Genomic DNA, 2181 nt, shown 5'->3' on the forward strand with positions numbered 1-2181 from the left:
CACCTTTTCATAACCCTTTCAATTTTCCACCTACAGACTCATATGATGGCTTTTTTTTTGCACCACCAATTCTACTTTGTAATGACATCAGTAATTTTACCCAAAAATCTACGGTGAAATAAAAAATAATAATTCTGCAACAAAATTGGAAAAAAAGAAAAAATGCCATTTTTGTAACTTTTGGGGGGCTTCCATTTCTACGCAGTGCATTTTTCGGTATTCTGTAGGACCATACTTTTAAAATGATACCCTACTTGTATAGGTTTCATTTTGTTTTACTTCTGGAAAAATGATGACTACATGCAGGAAAATGTATATGTTTAAAAATTATCGGTGATCGGTGATGCCGGTATTAGCCGCAGGTCCTGGCCGTTGATAGCTGCTGGGACCTATCCAATATGACGCAGGGTCAATGCGTGACCCCGCGTTATATTGCTGGAGCAGGCCAGGACGTAAATATACATCCTGCATCATTAAGGGGTTAAAGTGGTATTCCATGATTTTTTTCCTTCACCCTTTAAAGGGGTCTTACGCACTTAGACATCTTCATTAGCTCCGTGCACCCCATGTCTGGGGTGCCGCAGCCGGAATCGCGGGGTCCCAAGCAGCAGAACCCCCGCGATCAGACATCTTATCCCCTATCCTTTGGATAGGGTGGGGGTGCGGGGCGGAGGATCTTGACATTGCAGCCACGCCCCTTAATTCAAGTCTATGGGAGGGGCCATGGTGGCCGTCATGCCCTCTCCCATAGACTTGCATTGAGGAGACATGGCCGTGACATCCCGAGCGGGGCGTGGTGGTGACATCACGAGCCTCCGGCTTTTCACCCACTGCTCTAAATGACGCTGCGTGCAGCACGGAGATTGCGGGGGTCATATTGGCGGGAGCTCCGCGATCAGACATCTTATCCCCTATCCTTTGGATAGGGGATAAGATATCTAGGGGCGGAGTACCCCTTCAAGCCCATGAAGCAAAGTTATAATACTGTGTAATTTGCTTCTATTACCTCCGTGTGTCTCCTTGTCCCGTTTTCATGCCCATGACCGACACCCGGAAGTGCTGTAGTGCAGGTCTTTTTATTTTACTAAACTCGTAGTAGACACAGCAGTCGGCACAGTTACCAACAAATTATAGTATCCACCCACTGTACACTGGACTAAGAGACTGTATGGACACAGGACCGAGATTGGTTTTCATCCACTTGGTGCTCAAATCCCATAGCATATAGCAATATTTCCAACATCCATAAACAAAAAAAGATATTTGGGAGGCACTCACTGGAAATTCCAAAGAACTGTGGTCTTTATTAGCGGTTAGCAAACATGACAGACACTGGGTTATGGCTGACGCACCTTTTGCAAACAGAGGTGAGGCTACAGCCATTTCACACCTGTATTGATGCTTCATTTTCTCCTGCAAAGGGACAAGGTTGCGCCTAATGTCCAAGACTCAGAGCCCATTCTTCACCCCACAGACCAACGGCACTTCTCACTGACACCTCCCAAGAACTACCTATTCTACCCTTGATTGGTGCCAAACCAGCTTTTTAACACTTCCGCAAGGCTCCCACCAGCACTAGGCTCTTTAAGGACAGCCCAGGAGGTTCCCAATGCTGTTGTTGTTCACAGCAATCCAGAATGGAGGCACCATCAGGCATCGCAACCAACCATCCTCTAGCTCCTGCAATAACAGCCCACAAAATTATTATTATTATTATTATTATTATTATTTTTGCTTATTTAATGCAGCATGGGGTATTATTAAATAATAAATGAGTACATGTGTGTGCACTGTGTATACCTTTCTTAGCTCATGTGACAAACATGGTTTGTCTGCCATCTTAATTTCTCTTAGTGACGCCAGGGCACAGTTATCCTAAACACAGTCCAAGGTTGTAGACAGCTTCTCCTGGGCCAGACACAGGGAGTAAATGAACACACCGACATCAGGTTACAGATAACTTTCTGATATGGTTTACTAGTGCTGTCTACACTTCCTAACAAACCTCTGAGTTTGCAGAGTGTGGGGATGGAGTCTTATTACTGTAGTTGCTCTAATTTACATCTAAGTGTAGTAAGTGACATAGATCTTCTGTGCCCTTACTCACACTAGAGTATTATATTGCATATGATACAGCAGCAGATGGATCACGTTTGTCTCCTTTTCTCCCTGTCAGCTCTT

The sequence above is a fragment of the Hyla sarda genome, chromosome 8 (assembly GCF_029499605.1).
Source record: "Hyla sarda isolate aHylSar1 chromosome 8, aHylSar1.hap1, whole genome shotgun sequence".
Classification (NCBI taxonomy): Eukaryota; Metazoa; Chordata; class Amphibia; order Anura; family Hylidae; genus Hyla; species Hyla sarda.